Source organism: Corvus kubaryi, unplaced genomic scaffold (genome assembly GCF_017639235.1).
Source record: "Corvus kubaryi isolate FWS band 111438036 unplaced genomic scaffold, C.kubaryi_AGA036_p1.0 138, whole genome shotgun sequence".
NCBI classification, from domain to species: Eukaryota; Metazoa; Chordata; class Aves; order Passeriformes; family Corvidae; genus Corvus; species Corvus kubaryi.
The window spans coordinates 22,433,690-22,449,182 of NW_024580672.1; the positions used below are offsets into that span (position 1 = coordinate 22,433,690).

At 52.4% G+C, this 15,493-nt stretch overlaps 1 long non-coding RNA gene across 1 annotated transcript in view; it reads right to left on the bottom strand.

Annotated features, from left to right (window-relative positions):
* LOC121660306 overlaps window positions 1–604 on the bottom strand; it is a 6,029-nt gene extending 5,425 nt beyond the window's left edge. Inside the window, exon 1 of the long non-coding RNA XR_006014590.1 lies at window positions 360–604. This is a non-coding gene — a long non-coding RNA (uncharacterized LOC121660306). The remainder of the gene's footprint in view (window positions 1–359) is intronic.
* Window positions 605–15,493: the final 14,889 nt, after the last annotated feature.

A 15,493-nucleotide genomic window follows, 5' to 3' on the forward strand; every position in this document is an offset into this window, starting at 1 on the left:
GTCCTGGGACGTAGCGGACGGGGCGCGGGGCGGCCCCGGGGATGCGCCGCGGGGGCGGAATCGGCGGCGCGGCCCCTGGGGAAGCGAGGGGGGGAGAGCCCCGACCTCGCCCCGTCCCGGCCGTCCCGGGCCGCCCCGGCCCCCGCTGCGCATCCCCGGGGCCGCCCCGCGCCCCGTCCGCTACGTCCCAGGACGCCGCGGAGCCGCGGATTCCCCTCCCGCCTCCCGCGGGGCTGCCCCGCGCCCCGGCCCGAGGAGCGGCCGCCCGGCCCCGCGTCCGCGCAGCGAAACGCTCCAGAAACGCAACAGTTTGTCCCGCGGGGATGCGACCCCCGGGAATGTCCCGCGTGGGAACTCACCGCTCCTGGCTCTGCGGGACGCGAGCTGCCGCCGAGGCGCCGCTCACATCTTTCCAACTCCTTTAATTCCCCCTCTCCGGCCGGAGCCGATGCCCAGCGCCCACCTCCTCGGCCATACTGGGGCGGTACTGGCGGCACTGGGGTCCCAGAACTTGTCGGCTGCTCTGCGCTTTGATTCGAAGCGCGGGCGGCCGTGCCGGCGATGCGCAAAGAATGCGACTGGCTGCGAGAGGTTTTATTTTGTTTATTTCTGCTCTTCCTTCCCCTCCCTCTCCCAGTTTAGCCCAGGAACTCCTGCAGCATTGGTTAATCCTCGAGGAGGGACAACTGCTGAGATCTTTAGCGAGCTCTCCGCTACCACGGATACTTCCTAGAGCTCCAGCACCTCTGTGAGGGATGTGCAGCTACAAGATGTGAAGGTATTTAGAAAAAAAAAGTAGCGGTTTCCAAGTCAAGCAGATTCCTGCAGGGAAGTGAAGCCGGCGTTTAGGACTGGAGCCACACTTATGGAAAAATAAACCTATCGGTGTTGGCCTTGGTTATAAATTCAGGGAACATTCACCCCCAGGTTGGTTCTGACGGCAGCTACTCCCTGGTTTGGGTTTAATTTGTACAATGAAGGGTTTTAGCAGTTGGGAGAGGAGGGAGGCTGCAGGCAGCGGGGCAGGAGCCTGGATGTGGTGTCTGGAGGATGTCAGAGCCATGTCTGGGGTGGGCAGGGGGACAGTGACCATGGGCAAGGCTACCCCAGGCACAGGTGACCACCACGGAGCTGCGTCCGGTCAGGGGAACCTCAAGGGGTTATCCTGCTGTGTTCACCCATGGACAAGCTCAGCTGCTGCTTAAGCCCCTCGGAAACAGCTGCCCAGATGTGCTGCAGGTGGTGAAAGTTGGGGTTAGCCCTGGAAAAGACAGCACAACTCTGGTCCTGCTCCCCAGTGTCCCCAGGCATCCCCGCCACAGGCACAGGCACGGAGCTGCGCCAGCTCAGGGCTTGGGAAAGGGGTTTCATGCCTGGTCTGGGGCTGGGAGGGTGGACCTGAGGTCTGGGGACCCAGCAGGAGTCATCCAAAGAGGTCCTAGGAGGTCCCGTGGGTAACTGAGGGATCTGGAGTTTAATTGTTTTACAGCATCCTGAGTGCACGGGTTGGGCCATTCAGTTCGGGGAAATTTATAGATGCCTAGAAAATTGTGGGAAATGCACACGTTTTAAAAAGTGCTCCTGACTGGGAAGGATAAAATGTCTCTGTGGGCTCTGAGAAGCCAGCAGGGATGAAATCAGGAGGCAGAGCCAGGGAGAGCTGGGTGCTCCAGGCCGAGCCCTGCGGATTCCACCCAGCCCAACACCTCGCCACAAACCAAGGAACGTTCTGCTGGAAAACAGCAGGGAACTTGCTTTCATTCACAGCAGCTCCCTTCTGCTTGGAGGCTGAGGTGGTGTCTTTTTGAGACAAATCGGTGTCCACAAAATATTTATCAAGCAGATTCCTCCAGAGCCACGTGATGTTCCCGAGGCTGCAGGGGATGCTCTCCCCAAAACCTTCCCCTTCCTCCCGCTCTTGTTACACCCCTCAGAAGAGCTGTAAGGCTTGGAAATTAATTGTGCCCCTCTCCTGTCGCGAGGATCGTCACCAATCCACTTCATAAACATTTAAAAACATCCTGTGTTTTTCACGTGCTGCTTGTGCTCCTCGGAAAAGAAAGGTTGCTTCTGCTCCAGCCTTTTAAACCAACAGTGCTGGGGTTAAATGCTTTAGTGGGAAGTGTCAGGGATGTAAGAGGACATTGACTGGAGCGCTGCCCCTTCCTTAAGGATCTGTCTTTGTGCAGGGGCCGCAATCCCCCGGCTCGGAGCCCTCCTGGCAGCGGGGGCGTGGGGTGGGAGGTCACTCTTTGTGTGACCACGAGTTCAAGAGAGAGTGTGGCAGCAGCTCCCAGCAGGGACCACGGCAGCCAAAATCCCAGCGACTCGTGCGCCAGCCCGGGCGGGCTGTCAGGCGAGCGGGAACGCGGCGCTTCCCCATCGCTCCCAGGGATTCCAGGAGAAACCAGCGGCGACAGGGAATGTTTGCCTCCAGGCCTGTTTGCCGATGCGAAAGTGCTGCGACCTGCTGATGGAGACAGGTGGAATGAGGGGGGGGGAACGTGATGGCTCGGGAAAAATAAACAGCAGCCAGAAGAATATCGAATTTAAATGTTGCTAGCGGAGAACTCCACCAGCAGACTCTGCTGGAAATTATCTGAGACACCACGGCACAAAAATGCCTCCTTTTCACGAGGCAAATGATCTAATCAAGATGTATGTGCATGACAATGCGCTCGCAGGGAGAGAAAGTCGGAGTTATCTGCTTCAATTACGGCACTTCCCGTGTCCCTGTCCTGGCAAAGGATGAAAATAATAAATATAAACCAGTTTTTTCCAAACCTGTAACTGAGTTGAGTAACTCAGCTCCCATTGAGCCGCACGTGAAGTATGAAAAAGAGAAGTTACCAGGTAAAATACTGTGAATATTCCTGAGGAATGAAATAGGAAATGAAATGTTAAATATTATATGAAATGCTGACTTGCAGCCAGCGGTGTCTTAATATCCAACAGGACACTGGGATATGCCCATGAGGGAGAATTGGTTGTGAGCTCCTGGCACGAGAACGGAAATGGGAGAAGGGTTTGGGGAAGTTCATATCAGAGAATCAACCCTGGAATCACAGACTGGTTTGGCTTGGGAGTGACCTTCAGGCTCCTCCAGCTCCAACCACACGGACAGGCAGGGACACCTTCCGCTGGATCCCACCTGTGTCCATCAAAATGCTGGCACTGGCTGAAGAAATCCCTCCTTTCCCAGTTCCTGCTCCGTGCTCTTCATCCCAGCACTGGATCTCACCAGGGCTGGGGCACGCCAAGGCTCGGACACCTCATCCCTTCCCGTGCTGGGTCCTGGTGGATCAGGGGTCGCGTTCTGCAGCCAGATCCCAAAGCAGGGAGGCACCCAGGTGCACCCCACTGTTCCAGTGGCTGTCTCCTTCCATCCAGGTCATGTATCGTTACCCATAAATTATGGACAGGGCTGGAATTCCTGTTTGAGCAGCTTCATGAAGAAATGAACTTTGGCTGAACACAAACAGCAAATAAAGCGGGAAACGAGATAAAAACCAAGGCAGGCCTTGGTTTCTTTTAAGGTAAAATGAGTGATCCCAGGGGTCAGCACCTCGGAGACCTGCCCAGGTATGGTTTGAACTCACTAAATAATGGATTTTAGTGGGTTCTCTTTTGTCTGCTTTGTTTTGAGTGGAATTATACCCACAATCTCTTTTTCTGTTGCATTTCTAGCAAGCAAAATCCGTGTTTTGCTGCTTGAATTTAGCTCACAATCAGGTGCTCAGTTTTTATAAGGCTCATATTTTTATCTGTTGAACTTCTAGAAATTATGTGTGATGTAGGTAAGAGCTTATTTATTATTTATTGCTTTTATTGTAGTGTAATAGCTGTGAAATTTAAACATGAAATAAAATAAGAAAATGCTCAGTGTATCAGCACAGAAGTGAAGCTGGTCAGGCTGATATCACAAACCCCAGAAAGGAAGAATTTGGGGGATATTTCCATTAATTCATTAGTGCATCCTGATTATTAGCAGTGCCAGAAGGTGTTTGTGACCTGCAGTGCTCCATCCCAATGATGTGCTCAAAAGTAACACTGCAAATACACTTCACTTGTTTACTTATTTTTGAAGTGATAGATTTATCTCCTAATTTTGCTCTTGTTTCCCAGCCTTTTATAGGACTCTTGGACAGTTTATAGACAGCAGCTGACACCTGTAAAATTTACCTGGAGCTATTCAGCAGTTTAAAACACCTCGATGCAATTTATCCAGAACTCTTCATGCACAAAAAGAGGCAGAAATTGATTGGAGTGGCTGAGGAACTCTTCTGTCCTGTCTTTAAAAAGTGGATATAAAGCTGTCAGCTTTTACAGCTGCCCTCACACTGCTTCAATTAAACAGAGCTTTGGAGTGGAGATTCCTTTCCCAGCCTGGAGACCTGATGCTCCTGGAGCCAGGTCCAGTGCAGGGATGGGGTGTGAGGCAGCTTCTGCAGCATCAACTTCAGCAGCATCAGCAGCATCTGCATCTGCATCCCTTCCTGAGGAAGGCACCAAGCCCTCACCTGTGCTGGGTTTTCATTTCATTAATTTAGTAAATTAAAATTAGCAAAATAATAGATATAGGATGGGGGAAAAAAAATCTGATTTTATCACTTGGAGAACTTTGGCAGTGCCAGGCTGCCCTGTCAGGGCTCTGTCCAGCCCAGGTTCAGGTGATCCAGGCAAGGGGGTTTTGGTGGCTTCCCAAGGCAGGCTCCAGCACACATTCCTCAAGTTATTTGGGTTTTTTAGCATCTTAGAACTTCTTTTGATTAAATACTCAAAGGGATAAAAAATACGATTTGCAAGGTGCTCTTTATTTGTCCCTTGGCATCCTGGAGCAAAGGAGGCTCAGGGGGGACCTTGTGGCTCTGCACAAGTCCCTGACAGGAGGGGGCAGCCGGGGGGGTCGGGCTCTGCTGCCAGGGAACAGGGACAGGAGGAGAGGGAACGGCCTCAGGCTGGGCCAGGGCAGGCTCAGGGTGGGCAGCAGCAGGAATTTCCCCATGGAAAGGGTGCTCAGGCCTTGGCAGGGGCTGCCCAGGGAGGTTTGGAGTGCCCATCCCTGGAGGTGTCCAGGGAATTCCTGGAGGTGGCACTCAGGGCTCTGGGCTGGGGACAGGGTGGGGATGGGGCACAGGGTGGACTCGATGATCCTGGAGGGCCTTTCCAACCTGAAGGGTTCTGGGACTCTGGGATCTCTTCCTTCAAGCTGGTATTTCCAAACTACCCTAAATATTCAGCAAGGCCAGTAATTATGTATTTGTTTCCCTGGAAGCTGAGAGCTCCCTCAGACACTGCAGCTCCTGTAAATCCGGGTAAGGCCCGGAATCCCGGGTAATCCCACCACTCACAATTATGTCAAGTCTGATCACCTGCACAAACCCCCCCCTCCCTGGGTATTTATCACCTCTCAGACGGGAGCAGGCAGTGATCCTTTACTCCCTCATGCCACATTTCCGTGAGCATTACATATTTCTGAGCCATTTTCCTGTATGGATATGCCAGGAATTGTATGCAATATTCCAGAATGGTCCCGCCAGTGGCGCACAGGGGAACATTCCGGCATTAACCACCTCTCACCTCGCCCATTACCTCGCTCCTTCTCCTCACGTTCAGCACTGCAAGGAGCATCCGATTTCCTGTTTAAGTGCCAGATAATCACTTGTTACACGTAACAGCACACTTCCTTTTAATGCTTCAGTCCTGGGAGCTGCCGTTTCCACGGGCTTTGGGGTCGCTTCAGCGAGTCCCTATAAAACACTGAGCCCACCACACCCGATCCCTGGAATGACACAGCCTGAGGGCTTCACCAAACCCTCTCTGGATGTGGGCACAACTTATAATATTGATATTAAAAAGGTGAGTTACGGAGAGTGCACAGCAAGTCTCGGTAAGTTTTTCCCAGCAATTAATGATTCCTACTGATGCGATTTCCTCCTTATTTTCTGGATCAGATCTTCACTGTTTGGTGCTGGACATTGTGCTCTGACTGCCCTGGCCAGTGGGATTTGCTGCTGAATGAATTCCTCATGGATTTTGGATCCAAGCACAAACCAGAAGAGCTTCCAAGTGCCCGAGCTTGGACAGATGAGGTGCCAGCTTAGAAGGAACTTTCAATCAAAATTAAAATTACTGTATTTATCAATTTAAGGGGACTCTCCATGTGCCCCCTCAGTGTCCTGAGCACAAGGCTGGCACCCAGGAATCCCAGCCCAGGAGCCACCAGCCCAGCTGGACCCACCAAGGAGGATCAGAAGGGACCTTCTTGCCCTCTAAAACTCCCTGCAAGGAGGGTCTGGGTGGGGTTTGGTCTCTTTCCCAAGACAGGACAAGAAGAAATGGCCTCAAGTTGCACCAGGGGAGGCTCAGGTTGGATATTGGGAAAATTTCTTCCCCAAAAGGGCTGTCCAGCCCTGGCACAGCTGCCAAAATCCAGAGGTTCAATGTGGATTAATGCACAAAAAAGGTAAGGGAAGCAGGGGAATCAGGAAGCAATTTGCTGCTGCTTTTTTCCTCATAAATACTTAAAGAAAAAGGTGGGGAATTTCTTCCCGAGGCTGGTTTGGGGGGTGCCATGCCCGGAGCAGCGCTGTGGGGAGAGCACCCCATGGCAGTGCTCTGCAGGGCCTGTGCCAGGCTGTGCCCACAAGGCCGGGTCAGTATCTGCTCGGTACAGCTGGAATCCCTCGGGGATGCCAACTGAGGGCTCTAATTCCATGCAGATGAGGCCAAAGTCAAGAAATATCTTTTCTGGTCTTTGTAAGAAACCCAAACTGCCCATTGTGGGTGTTTTCTGGCAGAGCCCAGCAGTGCAGAGACCCCAAACCAGCAGCCCGGGGCACTCCAGCCCTGGCTGAGCTCTGAGCAACCCCTGCTGCAGATCCTTCTGGAAAGAGGGGAAAAGGAGCTGCTTTCACTCAGGAACTGGCAACAGTGGAGAACAATAGTACAAATTAATAATACCCCAAAATTATCCAAATTTAAAATAATCCAAAATTTAAAAATCACCGTGCTGAGATGAAACGAGTTGATACAGAAATCATCTGTATTGACTTAGAGTAGCATTAGAAACACCACTAAATTCAAAATAAGATTTCCTAAAGCTCTTAAAACTGCCTGATATAAAAGTACAATTAGTAGAGCTGCTGGCGGAGTGAAGCCATGTCCTGAAACCCTCAGGAGAGAGATCCCTGAGTGCATGTGTGTCCTCAGCCACCGCTGATGTGGGATGGGTCCTTCCCTTGCACTCAGGAGCATCACCTGGTGCTGCCCAGCCAGGAGTGAGCAGCTCTGATTATTCCTCCTGTGAGGTGATATTTAAAATTCCTGTAGTGTCTAAAAGTGGTATTTTGGGCATTAAGGTGAGATCCACACTGTGAAGAAGGTGCATGACCAGTGGGGAGAAAAATACTGGATTTATTTTACTGAAAAGTTAATGAAAGTAGGGAAAAGGATATTTATTTTCTGTGGGATTGGAAGCAGGCACTGGCATGGGCTTTCTTTACCATCCCACACACGTATTGATGGCAATGCCATAAATTGTCTGATGCCTGAAATGAGCCAGATATCACTGCAGAGAAATTATCTGCACTTTCACAAGCTCCACTTGATTTGCTTTTGAAAATCAGCTTAGACTTGACTGGATCTCCCTGATCCGGCTGGTTTGGGGTGCTAATTGTAATCCTCCAGCCGTCAGGCTTCGAGATCTCTCTGCGGATGCCCCAGCAGATCCTGTTAGGGCAGCTGAGGGATGAAAACTTTGGTGTTTACAGGCTCCTTCTGTCTCCTCGTGCTGCCGGAGCGAGCCGGGGGATGTTCTCGGGGATGTTCTCGGGGATGTTCTCGGGGATGTTCTCGGGGATGTTATCAGGGATGTTATCAGGGATGTTATCAGGCTTTGCAGCCCTGCCATCTACCGGCTGCTTCCCTGAAAGCTCTCAGCTCTGCAAGTCCTCAGAGAAAGCGTTTAAACTTCTCAAACTTCCAGAGGGGAGATTTAGATCAGATGTAAGGAGGAAATCTTTCCCTGGGAGGGTGGGCAGGCCCTGGCACAGGGTGCCCAGAGCAGCTGGGGCTGCCCCTGGATCCCTGGCAGTGCCCAAGGCCAGGCTGGACATTGGGGCTGGGAGCAGCCTGGGACAGTGGGAGGTGTCCCTGCCATGGCAGGGCTGGCACTGGGTGGGCTTTGGGGTCCCTTCCCACCCAAACCACTCTGGGATCGTTCACCTGAGCCCCGGGTGCTGCTCCCAGCCCGGCTGAGCTCTGACTCTCCCCCATTCCCCTCCCTCCAGCACAGGCACCAGTTGTTCCCCTGGACTATTTTTAAGCCTGTGTGGACAGTGGGCTTAGCGAGGGCTCCCTCAGAGCTGCTGGCACCCCGAGCCTGCCCTGAGCCAAAGGCCCAGGGACAATAATACCCACAGTGGGCTGGACACACAGCTCGAAAGGTTACGCCTGCAGCCTGCCATGGGACACAGAGCACTCGGTATTCCCCTTTTCCTGACTAGGACTGCTATTTTTGCAGGGCCTGGGAATGGCAGTTGTCCCTGTGCAGGGTTACAGGTTTTACTGGGACTCGCTGAACTCGGTGGATGTCTTGCAGGAGCAAGGATCCCACCAGGCTGTGATGGGATTGATGGAAAAGAGGATTAAAGGCACTGTGGGGAGCACCTGCATGACCTGCCCTGGTGTTCCATGCCCTCCTTGAGCATTTTCTTGACTGTACCCCCTGCTTTTAACACTGCCAGTCCCTGCTGGGATATCACAGTGCTTCAGGAAGAGCCAGCCCAGCTCACCCAAGTGCTTGCTGAAGGAGGAAGCAATAATTCTTTATTTAAAAGAGATTACAGCTTGCTGATGTAAATGACTGTATATCTTGATTTGATCATGGACCTGAGGGCTCTGGGAAGGCTCAATGGCAACTGGAGCCTTCTGCTGCTCAGGCTGGGAGTGGCCCCGGGGCTGAGGGGGCCCTTGGGATGGGCTCAGGGTGGTTGTGCTCAAATTCAGGTTTGCAGGGAGGAAGCAGAGCTGGGTCTCTGTGTGGCAACAGGGGAGGGCCTGAACTTGCAGCTGCCCCTGGGCTGTGGAGCCTCAGAATCTCAGGATCCCTGAGGTTGGAAAAGCCCTCCAGGACCATCAAGTCCACCCTGTGCCCCATCCCCACCTTGTCCCCAGCCCAGAGCCCTGAGTGCCACCTCCAGGAATTCCTTGGACACCTCCAGGGATGGGCACTCCAAACCTCCCTGGGCAGCCCCTGCCAATCCTTTACAACCTTTTCCATGGGGAAATTCCTGCTGCTGTCCACCCTGAGCCTCCCCTGGCCCAGCCTGAGGCCGTTCCCTCTCCTCCTGTCCCTGTTCACTGCCAGCAGAGCCCGACCCCCCCGGCTGCCCCCTCCTGTCAGGGACTTGTGCAGAGCCACAAGGTCCCCCCTGAGCCTCCTTTGCTCCAGCCTGAGCCCCTTCCCAGCTCCCTCAGCCGCTCCTGGGGCTCCAGCCCCTTCCCAGCTCTGTTCCCTGCCCTGGACACGCTCCAGTCCCTCAGTGTCCTTCTTGTCCTGAGGGACCCAGAGGTGGACACAGCATTGAAGGTGTGGCCTCACCATTGCGAAGTACAGAGGGACAATCACTGCCCTGGTCCAGCTGCCACGTGATTTTTATAAGAAAACAACATAAAAAACCCCTTTCCTTAGACTCTGCTTCCTTCTGAAGCTCCACATTACTGTGTGCTTTGTTTTCCTTCTTTTAAATCATAAATCAGCTGCTCCCAGTGCAAGGCCTTTCTTCCAGCTGTGGGTGTTAAACTGGGCACTGAGGTGACCTCTGTGGTCCCTGTGCCTTTTTTCCTCGGGACTGTAGGGAGAATTCCTGTGGGGCTAATGATGGGGTGTGCTTAAAAAGGAGCAACGCTTCTCCCTGGTCCCTGTAATTTTGGCACCACTGGGTTCCCCATGGGAAAGCCTTCCCTGGGAGCTCTTGGCTCCGGCATTCCTGGAGCTCTCCCCGTTACCCAGCTCTTCCTGGAACAACTCTTTGCAACTGAGCGAAACGCTGGTCCCACCAAAATCAATGCTATCGACTGCACAGCACTGATGTATTAGTCCTGCTGAATTACAGCTCTCAGCTCTCACCCCCAGAGATGCCATGGGAAAAGCTTTTAGTGGCTACCACAGCCTGAATTCCTGCCCATCCCAATTCCTGCTCTGCTGTGCCAGATACAGCCCCCAAGCCCAGTCAGCTGCTGCTGTGAGTGTGTGTGGCAGAGAGGATCCAAACTGCTTAGGAAGATCAAGCCCTTGTTTGTAGAGGCTTAAAAATATCATCTCACCAAGCAGAGGCTGTAATTTCCTGGGCCTTATGGGCGAGGATGCTCAGTCCCAGGAAAGGGGGTGGTGCCACTGGAGCTTGGGCTGTGTTTGACCTGGAGCATCAAAAAGCTGCTCCCAGTCACAAAGGCCCCAAGCCCTGGGCATGCTGCACCCTTCCAGGGGCTCTTGGCATTGGCCAGGGCTGTGCCTGTCCTGCTGCTGGGCAGGGACTGTCCCAGGGGCTCTCCTGGGCATCTCTGCTGGGCGTGGCCTTTGCTGGCAGAAGTTGTGTGGCTTTGAAAGGTGCATCCACCCCATCCTGCCCATTCTGTGCTGTTCCATAACAAATTTGGGCTGCAGGGACAGCAAAGGGCACTGTTGGTTGTTGGTTTGAGGCTTTGAATCACCCAAATGAACCCATCACAAAATCGTGATTATCAGTTCAAAATGTTTTGCTTTTGACTGCAACAGTTAACTTTTTTTTGGCTTCAGACAAATCTTCCTGCACAGTTTGCTGTGAGAGCTCTGTGGCTGGAGGGGTGGCAGTGAGGGTGCAGGGATGGGGACACAGCATCTCCTGTGCTGGGACATCTCTGGACGTGCTCACTGTGACCTTCTGGTGGTGGCACCCCTATTTGTGCTGCTCACTTTTAGGGCACACCTTGCTGTGCCAGCTCTGTGGTGGCCCTGGCTGCCCCCAAAAAGGCTGTCGGGCACAGGGTGGGCTGTGCCTGTGGGAGCTGCCAGACCTCCCACGGTGGTTCCTGTAAACATCTGTCAATATTAGTCGCGTATTCTAGGTTTTTAATTGATCATGCTGCCTCCCTGTACATGATACTTTTTCCAGGGTTTTCCCATAATAATGACTCCTAATGAAGCTGATTATGTCTCCCATAAGGAACATTAATGGAGGAATGCATTGTTCTTAAGGTACAGCTCTGGATTGAGTGAGCTGCAACGAGCAGGGGATGCTGCGAGCTCACCACAGGCCTCAGCCCTCGGCAGCCCAACTTCTGCTGCACCAGATCCCAGAATCCCAGACTGGTTTGGGTGGGAAGGGACCTTAGAACCCATCCAGTGCCAGCCCTGCCATGGCAGGGACACCTCCCACTGTCCCAGGCTGCTCCCAGCCCCAATGTCCAGCCTGGCCTTGGGCACTGCCAGGGATCCAGGGGCAGCCCCAGCTGCTCTGGGCACCCTGTGCCAGGGCCTGCCCACCCTCCCTGATGTGCTTCACTACTCCAAGGTGCAAACTGAGACACAAGCGAGGAGTAAGGGATATGAAACACGTGGTGGTTTTTCCTACTTATTCCACAGGTCAGCAGGCCCAGGTATTGCATTCCTCCCCTCAGCTTTCCCTCCCCGAGCGAATTCCCGAGCACTTTTGTCTCTAAACGCCCATAATCTCCTGTGCACGTTCCCAGTGTAAATCCTCCTGAAGTTGGGCTCGTGCTCCCCCTCCATGCAGGGAGTGCTCTCGGAGAGTTCCATCGGAATGGCTGTGAAATGCAAATCACCGCTCCCGTCGCCGTTTGCTTATTACCAACTCATTAAAATGCGTAACCCAAAAACTCTCTCCCCTCATTACGGAGCTCTGTGCTGTATCACTCCACACTATAAAGCAGCTGCGTGTTGGCTCTTTGATATTGGAAACCCTATTGTCATTAACCTCATTATGACAATACTCCTTTATGATATTTGAAGCGCCTGCCTTTCAAGGAGGATGCTATAAGGATGATAATATTTTGCTGTTTTGCATAACGCAAAGTGAGGGGGGGGGGTGGAAAACAGGCAGCAGGAGATGAGGAGACTTGGATTATTTATTAGTATCCTCAGGAACAATTGTGCTTCTGGAAGTTTAGACACCAGTAAGCGCTTGTGCTTTGGACAGGGATCCCTTGGCAGGTGAAAATAGTGGAAAATGTAGTTTTTACCCTCAAATCTTGTGTTGCTGTGGATAAACAACCTGAGTGGTGTGAGACATGGGGTGTTGCATTGGGAATTTCTGAGGTGCTAACCCCATGTGGATCATTCTCCCCTGAACTTCAGCAGTCCATCCTGAAGAAACGTCCCCTGAACATGATGACTCTTCTATCCATGAAAGCTCTTTCGCACTTTTTAAACCTTTTTTTTGGCTTTTTTTATCTTGACTTTGAGACCGGAAGGAGCTGGAATTGCAGGTGGTGTCCAGCAGGCAGATACACCTTGGATCTACACAACTGCAGTGTTTCTGTTTGCTTTCTTTCCTTGTAATCCTCAACGCTCCAGTTTTTACTGGGCTGGATCCTTCATGGAAACACAATTTTTTCCTGACTGGTGAGAGGTCAGAAACCATGGCTGGAGTATAAGGTTAGGACTGTGTGCCCCAGTTCATGCACAGCTTAACATCTCCGACCATTTCCAGCAGCCTGATGTGGAATGAATTATTTTAGCTCCACAGCTTGGTGGGTTGGCACAGGCAGGTTTGGGTGGGACTCCATTGGCATCTGCCAGCCCCATCCATGTGGGGCTCTTCTGGCCCCTTGTGTAGGAACAAGATGAGCTTTGAGGTCCCACCCACGCAGTTCCCTGAGCTGCCCTTCCCCCTGGCTGAGCTCAGCTCCCGTCCAGCTGCTGGTGTGAGGCCCTCCTGAGTGTCTTGGCACGAGGACTCCATCACTTGGATCATCCCTGTCTGCACGTGTGGGTGTTCCTCCAGAAGACTTCAGGATCTTGTGTTATGGCTTCATTGTGGGCTTGGGTTTTTGTTTCCATGTCCCAGGTCAAGACAGAAAAGGAACAACTGGAGAGGGCTCAGTGGAGGGCTGCGAAGACAAGTCCTGGTACAGAGGTTGTGGAGTCTCCTTCCCTGGGGATGATCAGAACCCGCCTGGGTTTGATCCTGTGCAGCCTGCTCGTGGTGAACCTGCTTTGGCAGGGCTTGGAGCAGATGATTTCCAGAGTCCCTTGCAGCCCTACCCCTCGGTGATTCTGTGCAGGGGCAGTAGAGGTGTGGGCAGTGCTGCATCCTCCCTCCTGTTCATGGCCTCAGGATGCACCAGGGGAGGGTCACGCTGGACATCAGCAGGAATTTCTCACGGTAAGGGTGGTCAGGCATTGGAAGGGTGGTGGAGTCCCCACCCCTGGAGGTTTCCAAGGAAGGCCTGGAGGTGGCACTCAGTGCTCTGGGCTGGGGACAAGGTGGGGATGGGGCACAGGTTGGACTTGGGGATCCTGGAGATCTTTTCCAGCCTCAGTGATGTTTCTGCTTCCCTTAACCCGCATTTATCACCAGTTAAACATGACAAGATCCAAACCAGAGCAGGATTCAGAGCCCGGATCTTCCGGGGCATCACATCCTGTGGGTGGGGCAGCGCTGAGCTTTCGCTCTCGGGGTGATGATGAGGGCAGCAAACCCCACCCAACCCCTGCCAGTCCTTTCAGCTGATTCCCAAACGTCGGTGCTGTTTTGTTTACACTGCACAAGCGATGCTCCATCTGCATTTCTGATTGGGAATGCCTCTTTCCATCCGAGTGCACTCCAGTTTGGCTGCCTCCTCTCTGGGGTGAATAACAAAGAGGATGCCAGTTGTCTGGAGGAGCAGAGGCTTTCTGAATCACAAAAGAGCCCGTTTCATCAGAAAATCTAATAATGTGTGACACTTTTGTGAACCAAACCCTGTGTGACCAGCTGGAACTTCGAAAATTTTCACAAGAAACTGTGGGGACAATTAATCACAACAGAGGCGACTTTTCTGCAATTTCTGAACCAGCATGGAGTTACAGAATCTTTACAAGGGCAAAGAGGTCTGGGGATGCTTTAGGGGAGGAGTTTTTGTGTACAGAGTGTTTGTCCAAAAAGCTGCTGCTCAGGACAGGGAAACCCAGGGTGCTGAGCTCCATGAGCAGCCTCAGCTCACCTTAAAGACACTGAATTTATCCTTTCCGTGTCTTTGTCTGGGATGTGGCTTCCTGAAAAGTTTGGAGCACACACGCAGGACTTGCTGGCTGTAGCTGCTCTGCACAGCAGTGAGAGGTCAGTGGTCAATCAGTGATTCTAAAACATGTTAAGCTTGGGAATTAATGCAATTCCAAGTGTTCTGCTGATGACAGGTCTGCCAAACATCCAGCTTCCTGATTCTGCTGGATTAGACATCACATATTTAACTGTATGTTATGGAAGAGCCTCAGGAGCCCAGTGTTACTTCCAAGAAGGCAGCTGGGTAGAATTCCAGAAGCCCTGAGGTTGGAAAAGCCCTCCCAGACCATCGAGTCCAAGCTGTGACTGATCCCCACCTTGTCACTGAGTGCCACCTCCAGGAATTCCTTGGACACCTCCAGGGATGGGCACTCCAAACCTCCCTGGGCAGCCCCTGCCAAGGCCTGAGCACCCTTTCCATGGGGAAATTCCTGCTGATGTCTAAAAATATGTAACTCATTAATTATTTGGGGTGATGTAGGGAGAACTCTTTCCTGCGTGCTTAAATCTGGGGCTGGCGGGCAGGAGGGACCTGAGGGTGGAGGAAGCTGAGGTGCTCAGCCCTTGGACTGTCCCAGTCCTACTGATCTTGAGAAACACAAGCTGGTGGGAATCCTGCGAGATCTGGACAACCTGGTCTAGTGGGAAGTGTCCCTGTTTGTGGCAGGGGGTTGGACAGGATGGTCCTAAAGGTCCTTTCCAACCCAAACCAGTCTGTGATTCAAGAGCCATCCAGCTCTTCCATGGCTGTGGGTTATCAACACGTTTCCTAAATGAGCCACTGACCTCACATGGTGTCCAAACCCACCCCCTTTATTAATTATTCCCATCCAAAATCACTTATTTGCACAAGCCAGCCTCTGTCCTGGCTCCTTCAGAGTGTTCCTGCTGGTGGGGAGGGAGGAGGGATGGCTCTGCCGCTGGTAGCCCTGCAAACATCCTTTCATTTCCTACATGAAGGTTAAAATCCTGCATTTCAACTGTCTTTCTTCTCGCTTTCCTTTTTTAGCAAAATCTGCTTAAATTTTGAAATAGGTTCTTGAACAACTCCAAAGGCTGTCCCTGGTGAATTCCTCCACCATTAAGGCTGCTCTTTACGGATGTTTCCCGTTCATTTTGGTGGAATGAAATGGCAGTTCTGTCTCTTACATGATGGGTAAAAGCTGCAGTAAACTGAAACTGAAACAGAAGTACAATCCACAAGGGAAGCACTACCACAGGTTTAA